General features: G+C 47.5%; 1 protein-coding gene across 1 annotated transcript in view; it reads right to left on the reverse strand.

Moving 5' to 3' along the window:
• The window catches only part of AR (androgen receptor), a 297,520-nt gene that overhangs the window by 222,450 nt on the left and 55,602 nt on the right, over positions 1 to 19,468 (reverse strand). The gene's annotated exons all lie outside the window — the stretch shown is intronic.

The raw sequence follows: 19,468 nt of genomic DNA on the forward strand, positions 1-19,468 counted from the left end.
CGCCCCATCCCTCCCTGCCGAAATTCTGACCGGGGGGGAGCACCCCATCTCCCCGGCCGTGAAAGAAAAAAGTAAAGTAAAAAAAAAAACGTGATAGGCTACGTAAAGATTTACATAGCCTATCACGGCTTGATTTTCAAAGTCAGCTGTGATAGGCTACGTAAATCTTTACGTAACCTATCACACCTGACTCTGAAAAAAAAAAAGCGCGTACGCAAATGGCGGCGCCCATGGGCGCCGACATTTGCGTTCCTTTTTTGGGCAAGGGTAGTCTACGTAAAGATTTATGTAGACTACGGCGAAAATAAGGGCAACACTATTTGTGTTGCCCTAATTTTCGCTGTAGTCTACGTAAATCTTTACGTAGACTACCTGTGCCCAAATAAGGAATGCAACTGTTGGTGCCCATGGGCGCCGCCATTTGCGTACGCGCTTTTTTTTTTTTTCAAAGTCAGGCGTGATAGGTTACGTAAAGATTTATGTAGCCTATCACGGCTTTGAAAATCTAGCCGTGATAGGCTACGTAAATGTTTACGTAGCCTATCACGTTTTTTTTTTTTACTTTACTTGGAAATGGCGGCGGCCGGTCAGAAGACCAGCCGCCGCCGCCGCAACGCCACCGGGACCCGCCGCCGTGAGGGACATTTGCGTGAGGTAAGTCCCATCCCGGAGGGGCGGGAGGATGTCGGAGAATTTCCCCACCAATTTTGGGGGGCCGAATGCATTGGCATTCGGCCTCCCAGAGATTCGTGGAGAAATTCTCCGACATCCCTAGTATCTGCCTGTTTTGCAGCCACATCCCATTGTGGGCTCATATTCAGCTTGTGATTAGGGATGTACAAATCCCGTACCTGCCAGTCCGGGGGGGAGGTGTCTGCAGGGGGGAGACGATCCATTCCTCTCTCCGGAATCCTCGTCGGCTGGCTCTGAAGCGCCAGCGATACAGCCGCCATGCCGTATCACTGGCTGAAGGGGACCTGACTGACTGCAGACGCCATTTGTGGCCGTAAAGGCCTTGTTTAAGGTAAATGCAGCTGTAAATGGCTGCATTTACCTTAAACTAAGGCCTTTACGGCCACAAATGGCATCCTGGCCGCCATTTGCATCCGCAGTCAGTCCCCTTGAGCCAACGATACAGCATGGCTACCGTATCACTGGCAATCCGGAGCTGGAGGATCTGGCCGAAGAGGATTCTGTGGGGAGGCGGAGGTAAGTCCTCCGTTCCGCCACAGACTCTGGGGGGCCGGATTCTTTAGAATCCGGTCTCACTGGAGTCTGTGGTGGAATTCTCCACAGGAATTCTCTACTTGTGATCTACAACAATTCCAAGATCCTTCTCACTTGTAGTATTGTTGAGCCAAGTATCACCCATCTTGTAACTGTGCATTTGGTTTCTTTTTCCCAAGTGCAGATAGGGATGTCAGAGAATTCCGCGACAGATCTCAGTGAGGCCAAATGCCAGTGCATTCGGCCCCCCGAAATCCATTGCGGAATGGCCTACCCCCCCGCAGATCCCCCCCGGGACGAGACTTACCTGGGGCGGATGTTCCGGGTGGTGGCAGCTTCGGCGGCTGGTCTTCTGACTGGCTGCCGCCGCTGCCGCCATTTGCAGTCTGGTCGTTTGGGTTTTTTTTTTTTTACAGAGACGTGACAGGCTACGTAAAGACTTACGTAGCCTATCACATCCCGGTTAAAAAAAAAACGGCGTATGCAAATGGCAGCGGCTACAGCCACCACCATTTGCGTTCCTTATTTTTCGCCGTCTTAGTCTACATAAATATTTACATAGACTATTACGGCAAATCAAAAAGGGACGCAAATAGCACCCACTACACTATTTGCATTCCCCTTTATTTTCGCCGTAATAGTCTACGTAAATATTTACGTAGACTAAGACGGAGAAAAATAAGGAACGCAAATGGCAGTGGCCATAGCCGCCATTTGTGTACACCGTTTTTGTTTCTTGTTTTACCCAGCAGCCACTGCAGCCGGAAATCCGGCTGCGGACGGCCCTGGCCTGGCTGGCTGCTCCGTGGAGCCGCCGCAGAGCCGAGCCGGCCATTGAGGATTCTGGGGGGGAGGACCGGATTGCCTCCCCCCGCATCGAGGATTCCGGGGGGAGGGACAGAATGCCTCCCCCCCACCATGAACAGAATCTGCGAAAAGATAAGTCACTTTCGTACATCCCTAGGTGCAGAACTTGGCATTTATCCATTTTAAATTTCATTCTGTTGTTTTCTGCCCAGTGCTCCAGCCTATCAAGATCACTTTGAATTTTGTTTCTGTCTTCCAGGGTATTAGCTATCCCACCCAATTTTGTGTCATCTGCAAATTTGATCAGCATTCCCTTAACCTCTGCATCCAAGTCATTAATACAAATGTTAAGGACCACTGGGCCCAGGACTGAGCTCTGCAGTACCCTGCTCATTACCTCTCCCCAGTTTGAGAAGATCCCATTGATAAGAACTCTTTGAGTCTGATTCTGTAGCCAACTGTGGATCCACCGGATCATAGTTTCATCTAGCCCCCTTTGAGCTAGTTTGCTCATCAGGATAGCATGGGGCACTTTGTTGAAAATTTGCTGAAGTTGAGGTATATTATGTCCACAGCATTCCCACAGTCCACAAGGGAGGATACTGGATCAAAAAATGAGATCAGATTTGTCTGGCAGGATTTGTTCTTGACAAATCCATGTTGGCTTCAAGTAATCACTGCATTGTTTTCAAGGTGCTTACATACTGATCGCTTTATAATCTGCTGCAGAATTTTCCTAGGGACTGATGTCAGACTGACTGGTCTGTAGTTCCCAGGTTCCTCCTTTTTACCCTTTTTGAAGATAGGAACAACATTAGCCCTCCTCCAGTCATCTGGCACTTCCCTAGTCCTCCATGATTTCTCAAAGAGAATAGACGGTGGTTCTGAGAGTTCTTCTGCCAGTTGCTTTAGTACTCAAGGATGCAGTTCACCTGGCCCTGGAGACTTGAACTCATTCAAAGTAATTAGGTGTTCCTTGACCATATGCCTACCACTCTCAAGCTGCAATCCTGCCCCTTCAGCCTGTACTTTGCCTTTGCCAGGGGGCTCATAGACCCTCTTTCAGGAGAAGTCTGACCCAAAGTAGGAATCAAGCACTTCTGCCTTTTCCTTGTCATCTGTTATCATTCTGCCATCCTTATTTAATAGCTGAACAACCATTGCTTTCCTGTGTCTTTTACTATGCACGTTACTGAAGAAAGCCTTTTTGTTGCTTTTAGCATCCCTTGCTAACCTCAGCTCGTTCTCAGATTTAGCCTTCCTGACGCCATCCCTGAAATTCTGTGCTAACTGCCTGTACTCTTCCTTTGTTGCTTGGCCTTCTCTCCACTTCCTATATATGTCCTTTTTTGTTTTCAGGTCATCTCTAAGCTTTTTGTGAAGCCACATTGGCTTCTTCTGTTGTCTTCTACCTCGTTGGAATGGTTTGTAATTGTGCCTTGAGAATTTCCTTTTTTAAAAGCTCCCACCCATCTTGGACCCCCTTTCTCGTTAGAGTTGCTTGCCATAGGACCTTACTGATAATTGTTCTGAGTTTATTAAAATCAGCTTTCCTAAAATGCAAGGTATGCATTTGGCCGTGCTCTGCTTTTGCTTTCTTTAGAACCAATTACTCAAGTATAACATGGTCACTTTCCCCCAGAGTTCCCCTAACTGCTACTTTATCCACCACGTCATCTCTGCTGGTTAGGATCAAGTCAAGGATAGCCGATCCTCTAGTTCCTTCCTCTACTTTCTGTAGGAGGAAATTATCAGCAACAGAACTCAGGAATCTTTTGGAGGGGCCAAGTTTTGCAGAATTTGTCTCCCAACAAATATTGAGGAAACTGAAGTCTCCTGTTACTACTAGCAACAAGGAAAGCCACTTTCATTATGAGGAGCCTAAGGTTGACCATGGCCACATGTTCAAAAGGATTGGCCATTAGTTGGGTCAGTACTACTGACAGAGTTCAGGTCAGGACTGACAGTGGGAGGCAGTGGATAGAGGTTAGAGGAACCGTTTAATGAGAAGATGTGAGAAGAGAGAGAAAACCCTTCAGTATTGTCATGACTGGCTGATATGGCTGCAAAGTAAATCTTGAGAGAGGAAAGGGCTAAGCCTTGAGCTTTCAAAGAAAGAAGGAAGTCCAATATGCTCAAGCAGCCCACAGGACCTGGGGCCCTGCTCTGCTGGAGTGAGACATCTTAGAAAGGCCTTCTGTTTGGCTTAGAGATATACGAATCCCTTACCTGGCTCTGTGCCAGGGCATCCGCAGTGGTGGGGACGCACTCCGTCCCTCCCCCCGGAATCCTCCCCAGCTGGCTCTGCTCCGTGGTGACTCCGCGGAGCTGCCGGGCTGCTGCAGCCGCAAATGGCGGTCATCATAGCTGCCATTTGCGTCCTTGCAAGCAGCCATGATAGGCTACATAAGTATTTACGTAGCCTATCACGGCAAAGAGCAGGGACGCAAATGGTGGCCGCTACACCATTTGCGCCCCTGCTCTTTGCCGTGATAGGCTACGTAAATACTTATGTAGCCTATCATGGCTGCTTGCAAGGACGCAGATGGCGGCCTCAGCAGCCTGGCCACGGCTGGCCAGGAGACCAGCCGGAGCTGCCGCCACCACCACCGCCGCATCCGTTCCAGGTAAATTCCATCCCGGGGGGATTCTGCGGGGTTGTGGGGGGTGGGAAGCCGTTCCGCCACCGATTCCGGGGGGCCGTTGGTCTGATTCCGGAGGACCCTTGGTTCTTTAGAATCTGGCCTCACTGGAATCGGTGGCAGAATTCTCTGACATCCCTAGTTTGGCTGCATATGAAGCCTGGGGTGGAAAGTCTGCATGAAGCAGTCATCACTTCTAGGACTTGGTTGGAGAAACAGAGGGGCAGCATATTTGCCATGCGTCTTCGCCATGTGCGACACAGTGTCTTCAGGTTCGGGTGCATGATCTTCCCGTTGCTCATTGTGAGGAGGTCCGGGAGGCAAGCGAGATGGAGAAAGGTGTGGTTAAGCACATAACGACAACCATGCTGGATCAAACCAAGGGTCCATCTAGTCCAGCAGTCTGTTCACACAGTGGCCAGTCAGCTATCAACCAGGAATCCACAAGCAGGGCATGAGTGCAACAGCACCCACCCACCCATGTTCCCCAGCAACTGGTGTACATAGGCATACTGCCTCTGGCAGTGGAGGTAACACACAGCCATCGAGACTTGTAGTCATTGGTAGCCTTTTCCTCCAGGAATTTGTCTAACCCCCTTTTAAAGCCAACCAAATTGGTGGTGATCACTACATCCTGTGGGAGTGAATTCCATAGTTTAACTATGTGCTGTGTGAAGAAGTCCTTCCTTTAATCTGTCCTGAATCTCCCACCAATCAGCTTGATAGGATGACCCTGGCTTCTAGTATTTTGAGAGAGGGAGAAAAGTGGCTCCCTATGCATATTCTCCACACCATGCATAATTTTGTACACCTCTATCATGTCTGCCCTTAACCTTCTTTTTTCCAAGCTAAACAATCCTAGCTGTTGTAGGTAGTCTTCTCTCATAGGGGAGATGCTCCAGTCCCTTGATCATTTTAGTTGCCCTTTTCTGCACCTTTTCCAGCATTACAATATCTTTGTTTAGGTGTGGTGACCAGAACTGGACACAGTATTCCAAGTGTGGCCACACCATAGATTTGTATAGGGGCAGTATGGTATTAGCAGTTTTATTCTCCATTCCTTTTCTAATTATGCCTAACACGGAGTTTGCCTTTTTTATAGGGATGTACGAAAGTGACTTACCTTGTCCCGCAGCTTTTTTCGCGGTGGGGGGGAGGCGCTTCGCTTCTCCCCCCAAAGTTCATGTGAGGGGGGGGAGGCTTCCCGCCTTGCCCGGCCGAAATTCAGGCCGGGGAGAAGCGCCCCGTCTCCCTGGCCGCGAACTTCAAAAGAAAAGTAAAAAAACAAACAAACGCCCCGTGATAGGCTACGTAACGAGTAACATAGCCTATCACGGCTAGATCTGCAAAGTCAAATTTTTTTGCAAATCTGCAAAGTCAAATCCTCCCCAGCTGGCTCTGCTCCGTGGCGGCTCCGCAGAGCCGCCGGGCTGCTGCAGCCAGCTAGATCTGCAAAGTCAAATGCTATTTGTGTTGCCCTTATTTTCGCCGTAGTCTACGTAAATCTTTACGTAGACTACAGGGACCAAATAAGGAACGCAAATGGCGGCTCCCTATGGGGGCCGCCATTTGCGTACGCGATTTTTTTTTTTTAAGTCACCCGTGATAGGCTACGTGACGATTAACGTAGCCTATCACGGCTGACTTTGCAAAATCTAGCCGTGATAGGCTACGTTAATCGTCACGTAGCCTATCACAGGGGCTTTTTTTTTTTTTTACTTTTCTTGTAATGGCGGAGGCGGCAGCCGGTCGAAAGACGGGCTGCCGCCCCCACCCCTGACGAAGACCTGCCAAACCGCCACCAGGAGCGACATTCGTGAAAGGTAAGTCCCATCCCGGGGGGGGGGGGCGGGTGGAGAATTTCTCCCCAAACCTTCGGAGGACCAAATGCGTTGGCACTCGGCCCCCCGAAGTTTCGGGGAGAAATTCTCCCCCATCCCTACTTTTTTACAGTGGCTGCACACTGGGCTGACATCTTCACTGAGCTGTCCACGAGAACCCCAAGATCTCTTTCTTGGTCAGTTACTGCTAGCTCAGATCTCATCAGGCTATACTTGAAGTTGGGATTTTTTGCCCCAGTGTGCATCACCAGCAATGTCTTGTGAGGAGGTTGAAACTCAGACAGAGGAGGTGGAAGACAAGTCGGAGCAATAGCCATCCTGAGCTGAAGAGGCGTCATTAGTTGGTGTCTGTGTATTAGGGGCCAAAGATGGCTGAGTAGGTTGTACTGCTGGCAGAGACTACGTAGTGGCGGGTGGTTCTAAGTGGTTTTCCAGGATTATGTCCTGAAAGAAGTTGCCCAGAAGAAGAAGGTGGAGAACAAGTCACAAACTTGTAAAGTCTGGTACCGATAAGCTAGGTTCCGATAACTGAGCTTCTGCTGGTTTAGATACTACATGAGAAGGCACTGCATAGTTACAAGTAGTTTTAGATCATTTTAGATGGCGAGGGGAATGAAAACAATGGGGATAATAATGCAGATATTCGCTATCCCTATATTCATAATGATGCCCTCCTGGTGATGGTGAAGAAAACCATCTGCTCCTTCTTAGCTGCTGTTCTCTTTTATCTCTTTTATATTCTTTTAAACTGTTGTGCATTTTATATCCTAACATTTTAATATGTGCCTGGGAGGACTATTGGGCAACTCAGGGGGTGGGGGAGGTGCCACCATAACTGTGGTCACGGGCAGGGGGAGGTATGGCGTTGGGGCATTAATAGGCCAGCTGAGGAGAAGAGGGGCTAGACACCTTACAGCGGTCCCCTCTTCTGGTTCTTCCCCCAACCTGATGGTTCCTTGGCAGCCTTACCAGTCTGCCCTCGGGTCTGGTGGTGCTGCTGCTGAATGCCAGGTCGGCCCAAAATAAGACCTCCCTCATCCATGATTTGATTGTGGATGAGGGGGCTGACCTGGCATGTATTACTGAGACCTGGGTGGGGGAACTGGGAGGGGTCACTCTCTCCCAGCTGTGCCTCCTGGGTACTCGGTGCAGCACCAACACTGACTTGAGGGTCGGGGAGGGGGGGTTGCCGTGGTCTATAGGAATTCAATCTCCCTCTCCAGGCTTCCTGCTCATTCGAGTGCAGATCTTGAGTGTTTGTACCTTGTGTTGGGTACCCAGGACAGATTAGGGATTCTGTTGGTGTACCGCCCACCCCGCTGCCCATCAGACTCCCTGCCTGAGCTGATGGAGGTGGTCTCGGACTTGGTGTTGAGGGCCCCCAGGATGATGGTCCTGGGGGATCTCAACTTCCATGCCGAGGCTGCTGTATCCGGGGCGGCTCAGGACTTCATGGCCGCCATGACAACCATGGGGCTGTCCCAACATGTCATCGGCCCAACACATATAAAAGGACACAGGCTTGATCTGGTTTTCTCGACTGGGCAGGAGGATGGTGATCTGAAAGTGGAGGAATTAACATCTGTCCCTTTGTCATGGTCAGATCACTTCCTGCTGAGGTTTAGACTCCTGGCGGCCTTTCCCCTCTGCAAGGGTGGGGGACCTATTAAAATGGTCCGCCCCCGGAGATTAATGGATTCCGATGGATTCCAGAGGGCTCTGGGGGATTTTCCTGCTGGTATGGCTGGTGCGCCTGTCGAAGCCCAGGTTGCTCTGTGGAATGCAGAGATGACTCGGGCGGTTGACACGATCGCGCCCAAGCGCCCTCTCCCTCTGAGCAGAGCCCGGCCAGCTCCTTGGTATACACCTGAGCTGAGGGCAATGAAGCAAGAGGGGAGACGGCTAGAACGCAGGTGGAGGAAAACTTGTGCTGAGTCTGACCGAACACAGGTAAGAGCCCACTATCGAGCCTACTCTGAGGCGGTGAGGGTGGCAAAGAGGCAGTTCTTTTCCACCAGCATTGCATCTTCTCAGTGTCGTCCAGCGGAGCTTTTCCGAGTGGTTCGCGGCCTGTTACATTCTGGGCCAGGGAGAGAGACAGTGGAACCCTCGGTAGCACGCTGTGACAAGTTTGCGCGGCACTTTGAGGATAAAGTCGCTCAGATTCGTCATGAATTGGACACCACCATTAATGCAGTTCCATTGGTAGAGGCGTTCAGAGCACCGTCTGGTCCAGTTTTATTGGATGAGTTTCAGTTACTGAAGCCTGAGGATGAGGACAAGGTGCTTGGCCAAGTCCGATCGACCACTTGTGTGCTTGACCCTTGCCCTTCATGGCTTATTAAATCAAACAAGGAGGGGTTGTCCGGCTGGGTCCAGGAGGTTGTAAATTCCTCCTTGAGAGAGGGAGTGGTGCCTGCCACTTTAAAAGAGGCGGTAATTAGACCACTCCTGAAAAAGCCTAACCTGGACCCAGAGGATGTTAACAATTATAGGCCAGTGGCCAACATCCCCTTCCTGGGAAAGGTGCTTGAGCGGGTGGTTGTAGGACAGCTCCAGGCACTCTTGAATGAAACGGATTATCTAGATCCATTTCAATCGGGCTTCAGGCCTGGTTTTGGAACGGAAACTGCCTTGGTCGCCCTGTGGGATGACCTCTGCCGGGAGAGGGACAGGGGGAGTGCGACCCTGTTGATTCTCCTGGACCTCTCAGCGGCTTTCGATACCATCGACCATGGTATCCTTCTGGATAGGTTGTCTGGGTTGGGAGTTGGAGGCACTGCACTACAGTGGTTCCGCTCCTACTTGGATGGCCGATTCCAGAAGGTGGTGCTGGGGGATTATTGCTCTGTGCCATGGCAATTGTGCCATGGGGTTCCACAGGGCTCTATTTTATCCCCCATGCTGTTTAACATCTACATGAAACCGCTGGGGGAGGTTATCCGGAGGTGTGGGCTGAGGTGCCATCAATATGCGGATGACACCCAGCTCTACCTCTCTTTCTCATCAAAACCAGGTGAGGCAGTGGCTGTTCTGAACCAGTGCCTGGGCACAGTAATGGACTGGATGAGGGCTAATAAACTGAAACTCAATCCAGACAAGACGGAGGTACTGTTAGTGGGTGGTTCGTCTGCCCGGCTAGGTGATATTCAACCTGTTCTGGAGGGGGTTGCACTCCCCCTAAAGGATCAGGTTCGTACTTTGGGGGTGCTCTTGGATCCAGAACTGTCACTTGAGGCACAGGTGAACTCAGTGGCACGGAACACTTTTTATCAGCTTAGGCTGGTATACCAACTACGCCCTTATCTGGACAGAGATAGCCTAGCTACAGTTATCCATGCTCCGATAACTTCTCGTCTGGGTTACTGCAATGCATTATATGTGGGGCTGCCTTTGAAAACGGTCCAGAAACTTCAGATGGTCCAAAATAGGGCAGCAAGATTGTTAACAGGGACTGGCCTGCGAGCTCATATTACGCCAGTACTTTTCCAGCTGCACTGGCTGCCAGTCCATTTCCAGGCCCGATTCAAAGTGCTGGTGTTAACATTTAAAGCCCTTAACGGCTTGGGGCCAGGTTACCTGAAGGATCGCCTCCTCCCATATGTGCCTGCCTGGACCTTAAGATCATCATCAGCGGCCCTTCTCCGTGAGCCCCTCCCAAAGGAAGTGAGGCGGGTGGCTACTAGGAGGAGGGCTTTTTCTGTTGTGGCACCCCGGCTCTGGAATGAGCTCCCTAGTGAGGTTCGCCTGGCGCCTACATTGTACTCCTTTCGGCGCCAGGTGAAGACCTTTTTATTTTCCCAGGAATTTTAGCATTTTAGCTTTCTAAATTTTTATCTTTGCTGTTTTAAATCTGTATTTTAAACTCCTGCACTGCTGCTAGGTTTTATTGTGGTTGTATTGTTATATTGTGGTTTTAATGTTCTATATATTTTAAATTGTTTTATTGTGTGTTGTTTGGTTTAAATTTTTGTGAACCGCCCAGAGAGCTTCAGCTATTGGGCGGTATAGAAATGAAATAAATAAATAAATAAATAAACCTGCTGAAGAGTCTGAGGAAGCCAGTGAGGTCTGTCAGTACTGAGGAGATCTATTTTTTCTTATATTTTCTATATTTGCTCAGGGAGAGGTTCCGAGGCAGGCCATAGTACGTTTCCAGCAAGAAACGTTCCCTGGACTTGCCATGTGATACCAACTCGAAGCACTGGATATCATCTGGCAAGTTACGGTCGCGTGGGAGTTGCAGTTTTCCCAGGATCATTGTCAGTGATTACATGAGATTTTGTGGTGCTGCCCGTCCCGAGGGTGGCTGGATTGGTACCGGAGTTCAATGTCAGATTCTGTCCCATGACCCAGCTTTTTCTTTTTCAGTCCTGGAGCCAAGGGGTTAGTGGGGCATTTGTCTTGGGACTTGGTCTGCCTGACCTAGACCATTGGCATCAAAGCACCAGTCTCAAGCTGTTGGCCCAAAGGGATGGCCAAAGCTATTGGTACTGTAAGGGCTGGTACTCCCGATACTGGAGACGGTTGCCCTGAAGTGCTTTCCATGATACTACACATTGGAAGAAGCTGAGAAAGAGCTGGATTCTTGCAGATGGAGGCTGAGGTGGTTTGCAGAGGGCAGTTTGGTGCAGCTGTGTCTGCCGCCTTGAGGCTTGTTTCCACAGCAGGGCATGAGGGCATGCTGTTCTGTTTCTCCTGGCCTGCTTCATGAAGGCCTGGCAGAGGGTACGGAAGTCCACCCTGTGTGCCTATCCTAAGCAGAGAAGGCTGTTAGCGTGCCCATCAGTCAATAGTATCTTCTTGCCACAATGGGTACACTTTTTGAAGAAGGCCTTGGGGGGCATGCACCCCTAAAGAGCAGGCAGAGGAGGAGAGAAAACTCAGGGAAAATAGGAAAGAGAGAGAGAGAGAAAGAAAGAAAGAAAGAAGAGAGGAGTGTGTTCAGCATCCCAAGAGGGGACAGGAAATTTTTGACAATTTCTTTAACCATGAAGTGAGAGAATGTGCCAAATAAGGCTTGTTAATGCAGCAGGGGAAAAGGAACTGAAAGGCAGGCGGGAGCCATAGCCTGAGCATGTGCAGAGGATGTGGGCCGGGCTCCTGAATAAAACTCTGTTTAGCTCTAGGATGTTCCAATGACTGTTCTGCACAGGAGCATAACCCATTTGTGTGAGTCACAGAGACCATGAAGAAGAAACACATAATCCAAAAGAAATCTGCTCATTTGGAAATGCTGGACTGAAGGGTGGTACCGAAACTTAATTTCTTGTATAGAAATAAAATCAATAAAAACAATGTTTTGGGGTGGGTGGGAAACGCTCATTGGAGACATTCTAAGTTTTCCTTTCTACATTACATAGGTATAAAGAAATAAAATAATTTTGGCATGAAAATTTTCCACATTTGGCATTTTCATGGGGAATGGGTTCCCCTTTGACAATATGGAACTAGCAAATATATGCTTTGTGCAAAGGCAAACTCAAAAGGCAAAACTCCAAACTCCAAAAGTGCACAACTTTTGTTCCAGATATAAAGAGTGCAGAAGAAAATATTTTGCAGTAGATAACACACATACACACACAAGAAAAGGAGACAATGTCTCTGTTCAGATGTCACACTAAGCCATGATGGTTAGGGGTTTTGAGCTTAGCGTGACGTCTGAACAGGCGTCTTTCCCAACCATGGTGGTTTATTAACCACGGACTAACCATGTTCACTAACCACTTGCTGCAAGATAGTTAGTAGGCTCTACCATGGCTTAGCATGACATCTGAACAGCCTCCGTGGTTGACAGCTGCCATAGAGCTCTGCGGCAAGAGCAGCCAAAGAAGGAGCACCAAAATGGCTGACAGCTCCGAGCACCAAAATGGCTGACAGTGCAAAGGCCACTGGGATGCATGGCCACCCATCCAGAAGACCGCGGGTTCCTGTGGGAAGGAGGGTGGTTAGAGAATGGTTAGTCTAACCGTGTTGAGGAACATGGTTCCTGCACATGTGGCAGCCGCACTTGCAGTGGTTAGCAGTAACCACCATGCACCATGGTTAGCCTAACCACCTTTTCCCAATGTGAGTCTGAACAGACCCATTGTCATGCCATTTTACTCTGGCATTCTCACCTGTAAAAGCACACAGAGCAGCTATAACACTGCGAAGAACTGCTGAAACCTCTGCTAGCTATATAACTTCAGATAACATTACAATTTTGTCATTCAACTAAAGGAATGGGAAAAGCTGAGGAGAAGAACTCCCAAAGACAATAAAACCAAGGGGAAATTTAGGAAGCAAAGTATTTTCCCCACAGCATTGGAACCCTAAGAATGTGCAAGTTTCCTGTGAAGAGCTGAAGGTTTACAAAATATGTTGTTAAATGAAAAGCAGTTTTCTGTTCAGGATTTTCTAACCTGCTTCTGTGGACACTAGTCATTATCCTGAAGGAGGGGCAGAAAGCCACTCTTCGTAATGCCTGCTATGGGGGCCTCCAAAATTTATAATCTGCTAATCGCACAAGGAGCTCAATAAACCTTCTGCTTTTGCTGTCTGCCTAGGGTTGCAAAATGCCAAGCAGCACCTGGCAGTCCACAATTCATGGCTAGTGAACTTCCTTTGGCTTGGTGGGTGACAAGTAATGCATCTCTGCCAATACAGATGAGTACTGGTATCTAAAATCCCAAACCCTGAGCTTGCAGTTTTAGCATCACGAGCACTGGGCCGCCAAGGAAGTGGAAACGAAGCAGAACTGTTCCAGAATGAGGACTCTGGCCATGAAGTTCTGCATGACCTGTAGCTCTTGCATACTCTTCAAAAGCAAGTCTGAAGCACTCCAGTTCCAAGGTTGCAATTGGAGGGATGGCAGCTACTAGTTCTCAATCTGCTAAAAAAAAAAAAAAAAGTGTACAGTCTTCTGGCACTGGCAGAAAGTACCCCTAGATGCTACCTGAAAGTCCAGGAATACTCCAGTACTATGAATCAGAGTGAGTAGGGGAGATGGATCCAGTCAAGGTGTTCCCATCAGGAAACAGGGTGTGCCAAGACATCAGAGGCTTCAATTGGATTCGGCAATAAGTGGCTCATCTATATTCATTCCCTACTCTGGGCCAGACAGAAACTAAGAAACAAGTCTGCATGGCAGTGGTTACAAGAGAATAAGAGGAAGAGATGGGATATACTGAGGGCTTCTCACCTCTGGTGCTTTGCACAGTCTGTTTTAGCAATCTCAAGTACATGCTGAGCATGACAAGATGGAACCCTGCAGGACTCCAGGGGAGATGATGGGCAATCAACCTATGCCAGCAATACTCTGCTTTTCACAGTAGCCTTCACCAAGCAGGACAGACATGGAGTTTGCTGAAGTTTAAAGCCTCTTTTGGGGATGTATAAGAAATTCTTTTCAATTTGCTTTTGACCAGAATTTACCCTGTTGCGGACCCAAAAGCAAACTGGTCAAAATCCATAGATTTCCAAGCTTGCAATGTGATCCAGGAAACAAAAAACAATGTGTTAAAATGTGTACATTTGAAAAATGCATGTAAATAATGCCTATTTTTGAAAAATGCACAGAAACATGCTTTACTCAATGAAAGAAAAATGCATAATTTAAAAAATGCATGCAATCCATACATACATTTGGGAAAATATACAAGAACAGACACACTCATTTTCATGCAAAAAGGAAAGAACAAAGCTTGAAATCTGCTAAAGTGAAGGCAGATAACTTGGGAAAAGCAGCCTTTGAGTGTGCCTGGGGGTTTGTAAAGCTGTAATACATTTTTTCCCCTCTCTTTTTGTATGCTTTGGCCATCTGCACTTGTTTCTGTGGGGGCGGCTGAGCATTTCTCTCAATATCTCCCCTGAAAGTGATCCCAGAAATACACATTATACTTCCCCGTGTGCTGACTGGATGAATGCGATTCTCCTTATGTATTTCAGTGCTTGTTAAAACAGGAAAAGGGCAGTATTTTTTAAGTTCGTTCTAGTACCTATTCTTTGAATGCTCTGCTTTCATTATTGTGTTGTTGTCATCGAAGCAGGTAGGAAGATATGAGTGCAATGCTCCCCCCCCCCCAGTTAGGCACTTGCTAGGGCCCAGAGACTTTTGATGGCCCACCATCAAATCCTGCAGGAACACACGCATGCATGCACGCACGCACACACACGGGCTGTGAGCTCCCATGCCCACTTGCTGCAGGAATCATGGATTTCCTTATGTGAAATGAGACCAGCTCCCTGGAAAGAAGAGCCTTTGCTTCCAGATTCCCCTTCCCCTACTCTTAGGTGTTTGGATACTGGCTGTGGTTATTCAGCAACAAGGGAAAACACATGGGACATTCTCAGGGGTGTGTGTCATGTTTCACAAGTTTAGGGAAACACTAAACTTGTGGGGGTTGGACTCGATGGCCTTGTAGGCCCCTTCCAACCCTACTAATCTATGAGGGACACAATGGCAGGCCCACTGATAACCTCTTGCCCAAGGGCCCACAAACACCTGGAGAGCATATAGTTGCAAGTAAAGCTACAGTTTAAGAAAACCACTCACCCCCAGCTCATTTCCATCACTGGACTCATCTCTCATTGAAGAAATACATATGTGTAAAATCTCTCTTTACACCAATTTGCAGGAACTAGACAGTGTGAGAATTCTCATCCCAGGACACTCCTGGGACTGCTGCTCCTAGTGTGCGAAAGAAACAGCTGCCTATGACCTAGTGTTTATAATTAATATCTACCTGTGCCCTTTTCCTCACCAAATAAGAAGGCAATTAGGAGAAGAATCTAATCAAAATTCAGTTTGCTTTGCTTTAATTTTCTTTGTAAGCAAGTCCGACTAATGTTCTGCACTGGTTGCTGACACTATTAGAAAAAAAAGTATTTTTAAAGACAGGAACCACCTGGTCAGTTCTCTTTCCACTTAGATGCTGTGTCTGGAGGGTGGGGAGGGAAAACTATTATCAATTAAGGGATCTTCACACATCCACACAAACCCAGGAAAAACAGGGGCCTATTCTAAATTTGATTCAGCTGATGGAAAGCTTAAGGCAGCCTTGTCCATTGTTGAAATTTAAACTGATATAAAGCTATTCTGTCAGTGTGCAGGGGCAAAGCTGTATATTCATAAGGACTGCCATGATGGGTCAGGACCATCAGTCCATCTAGCCCAGCACGCAGCTGGCTGGCCATTATGTGAACAGAATGCTGAACTAGACAGACCCTTGGTCTGATCCAGCACAGCTCTGCTTATGTTCTTATGTTCACAACAGCTGACACTGTTGAGCGAAATTTCCTTTGGAAGTTCCCAAGCAGGGTACGATGGAGATGGCCATTCTCCATTTATATCCAGCACACTGCCGCTGAACATTCATTAACCAAAGATATGGTGATATAACCACTAGCTGGGGTAGCTTGCTAAAATGAATGGGCAGTTTCATGGAGAACAGATCTAGCTATTAGGGATGGGGAATAATTTCATTTGGTCTGCATTTTTAAGCAAACCAACCTAATTCTACATAGGACAAACAGGCAGGAGACTATTGGTCTATACACAAATAGTAACAGACACAAATCTGACATAAAAAACCAGTGGGGGAACACTTCAACCTCTCCTGACTCTTTGTCACTGACCTTTAAGGTGGCCATTCTTGAACAAAGGAACTTCAAAGAAAGATTTTGACATGAAAGAGTTGAACTACAACTCATCAAGAGGTTCAATTCTATCTCCTGTGGCTTGAATACAGACAATTTTAAAAAAATACACTAAAGATGTCTGTGTTATCATTCTACAAAGTTAATAAATAGACAGGGAATTCCAAGATAAGGGAATTATAAAGATGGTGTTATGACCAACAAAGAAGATCAAGTGAACACACTGAAAAATCTCTCCTTGATGTCTAGGATGGTATTCAAAGATAACTATTTTCCCTCATGTGGATTATCCCCTCATAGTCACATCAGAATGGGGAAAGTATATTTTATTATGAAAGGAGAATTGGAAGGAAGTGAACATAAGCTTTTGGATTAGATACCTCTATTATTAAATTTGTCACTAGCAGACCTGGGTGGGCTGAGGTATTTCTTGTTGGTTAAGTATTTCTTTGCAGCCCGCCCATCATACTGTGACACAATCAATCAAGCACACATCCATGCAAATTTCCCTTTATTTCAATGGTACTAGCTCAAAAGTAGAGCTTGCATATACTGCAGACACTGAACAGCAGAGGAAACCATCCGGCTTGCATGTAGGGTGCCTGACAAACCCTACCTGGTGTGTTGGACTGGCTTGTGCTTGAACATCTGGACAGCAAGAGCTCATCCATATTCAGATGCTCAGCCCTAAACAGCAAGCAATTTCACCAGCCCATTGCTCAGCCTTGCCAAATGCAGCATGGCAGTCATACTGACACTTGAAGAGCTTCAGCTACAGGTCCCTTCCTCAATATCTACATGATGCACCAGAACTGGTTTTGAATCTGTTTAACCACCATGACTGTTCCCAGATGGACTGGGAATTGTTCTTTCCTGAAGGTGCCAGGAACTCTTGGTTAGCTTTCACCTTGCGCGTCCTGAACAGCCATCTAGAAAGCCATTTTTCAGAAGCAGTTTCTGTCAATATAGCAAAATGGGGCAGTATGGATGTGTACAAGCCCACAGTTTTAAAGAACAGTTTGAGAAACATAAGATGCAAACTGGGGTGCAGCACCTTAACTTTGCTGGCCCTCCTCAGACAAGAGTCTCTTGTTGGGGGAAAGCCCTGCTGAAAAAAAAAAAATCAACACGGCTTCTGCAAAGGTAAGTCCCATCTCATTAAACTTTTAGAGTTCTTTGAGAGTGTCAATAGACATGTAGACAGGGGTGATCCAGTAGACATTGTTTACTTGGATGTTCAAAAAGCTTTGGACAAAGTCCCTCACCAAAGACTCCTTAACAAACTTAGCAGTCATGGAATAACAGCAGAGGTTCTCTTATGGAACAGTACATGGTTAAAGAACAGAAAGCAGAGAGTAGGAATCCATGGTAAATTCTCCCTGGAAAAGACCCTGATGCTGGGAAAGACTGAAGGCAAAAGGAGAAGGGGACGGCAGAGGTTGAGATGGCTAGATAGCATCACGGATGCAATGAATATGAACTTGAGCACGCTCCGGGAGAGAGCGCAGGACAGGAAGGCCTGGCGTGCTATGGTCCATGGGGTCACGAAGAGTCGGACACGACTGAACGACTGAACAACAACAACAACAAACAGTGGGGTCCCACAGGGATCTGTATTGGGACCAATGCTTTTCAACTTGTTCATAAACGATCTGGAATTAGGAGCAAGCAGTGAAGTGGCCAAGTCTGCTGATGACACCAAATTACTTAGGGTGGTTAAAACTAAAAGGGATTGTGAAGAGCTCCAAAAGGATCTCTCCAGAATGGGGTATCCAAATAGCAAATGCGGTTCAATGTAAGCAAGTATAAAGTGATGAACATGGGGGCAAAGAATCCCAATTTCAAGTATAACCTGATGGGATCCAAGCTATGTGGTCTTCTCAATGGCAACACCAAAACTATGGAATTCCTCCATAGCAAGGTTCACTCCATTGGTTCCCTAATGGGAAGAAATCCCCTGCAGACACCCGCCAAGGCAGCACTATTTTGAAGGACCTCTGAAATTCTCCAATCATGGCATGCTTTAGCCCCTGGCCGTTCTATGATGTTCTGCTGCCTGCCTTCCCGGTCTTCATTTGTATGGGATTTTTACTGTTGCAACATTGCTTTATGTGCTTTCTTTGATCTATATTGTGGATTTTCATTGTTGTTAACCCCCTTTGGGGATTCATGGAATCAACAGGCAAGGTAGGAGTGCACAAACAACAGCTGAAGGTTCTAATGGTGATAACGATACATACAGCTTTGGGGAGAGTTCAAGGCATGCCACAGGTGCAAGTTAACCTAACAACAACCCTATAAGTCAGTGTTATTATACCCATGTTACAGATTCGAGGTGGGGGAGCAGAGTGCTGCCAGTGAGTTTGTAAGATCTGAGCCTTGGGCACTCTAAGTAGCTGCTTTGCACCCACATTTACACGCACACTTCTTCTGTGTTGTTGTTTCTTCTGTGTGTTGTCTCCCAGTCCAACCACTACATCACATTGGCTCTCTAAGCATCTCAGCATGAACAAAACCACTGCTATGTCCATGCAAGAGGTACAACCCCAGGGCCTCCCATGGCTGAAAGCCTCCCATCACTGGAGATGGTCTTGAAAGACAGATGCACAAATTAGAGGCCAGCTGATCCTCCGCCGGATTATTAATCCCTCCATTCTGGGGCAGGACTAGTCCAGCAAGGGGATGACTCCTAACAGCCACAATCCAATGGGAAGTGCTCCTGTACAAGTTCATCAACAAGGATGGGAGCAGTGAAAGTGCTAAAAAGTTTCATATCCCGCACCACTGCCTCTCCTTTCAGTTCCACTTGCACAAGAGAACATCCGGCTGGAAAGCCCCCCTTGGAAATGAAGAAGGCTTGGAACAGGCACATTTGAAGACAAGACTGTCTAACACCTGCTGAAACTGTGGGCACAGTGGGGGGATTCATATCAAGAACCAGTCTTCATTTCACCATGGCAACCCCAAAAGATTCCTGCTACTCCAGTGGCCATGCTCATGTCACAGAAAGAGCGAATAAAAGGCAATTAAATCCCATGGTGAGCTAGTAACTAATCATGCCAAAATAAACTGCACACTGGACTTCTAAGCCTGATGTGATGAAATGTCTTTGAATAAATGTAGCAAAAAAGAGAGAGAACAAAATAAAACAGAAACTCTCCTTCCCTACTGAGACTCTCCAGCATGAACTGGTTTATCCACACGTCACAGGGCAAAAGGGGATATTAAATGTTTTTAAATGAATCACAGAGCATGTACACAAGGATACATCTACCACAATGCAGAGCCCAGCATGTGCTCCAGTGTCCCTAT

This window comes from Heloderma suspectum, chromosome 9 (assembly GCF_057233095.1).
Source record: "Heloderma suspectum isolate Gila_16-S chromosome 9, 16-S_ref, whole genome shotgun sequence".
NCBI lineage: Eukaryota > Metazoa > Chordata > Lepidosauria > Squamata > Helodermatidae > Heloderma > Heloderma suspectum.